Source organism: Glossina fuscipes, unplaced genomic scaffold (genome assembly GCF_014805625.2).
Source record: "Glossina fuscipes isolate IAEA_lab_2018 unplaced genomic scaffold, Yale_Gfus_2 213, whole genome shotgun sequence".
NCBI lineage: Eukaryota > Metazoa > Arthropoda > Insecta > Diptera > Glossinidae > Glossina > Glossina fuscipes.
The window spans coordinates 1,439,874-1,440,287 of record NW_023998556.1 but is presented as its reverse complement, the minus strand read 5'-3'; positions in this window follow the sequence as shown (position 1 = coordinate 1,440,287).

The following is a 414-nucleotide window of genomic DNA, read 5'->3' as shown; positions in this document are numbered from 1 at the left end:
ATTTTAATTTTAAATAAATTTAAAATTTCACTTAATAAATTTATAAATAAATAATCTATTTTAATTTAACTAAACTTAATATAAATTAATTTGCTTTATTTGTATAACCGCGATTGCTGGCACAAATTTTATCAAAACTATTTTATATTACTATTTCTACATTTCTTTAATTAATAATACTAATTACTGCGATTAAATAATAATAATACTATAATTATTTAAATTATAATAAAAACACACAAAAATTTACATATAAATTAAATTAATAATAAATTTTCAAGCCAAAATAAAACTTTATAATTAAATTAGTTTAATAATCAATTAATATAAATACTTAATTTATTAATATAATTAATAAAATTTAGTAATAATATAATTAATTTATTTAAATACATAACTTATTAAATAAATTAA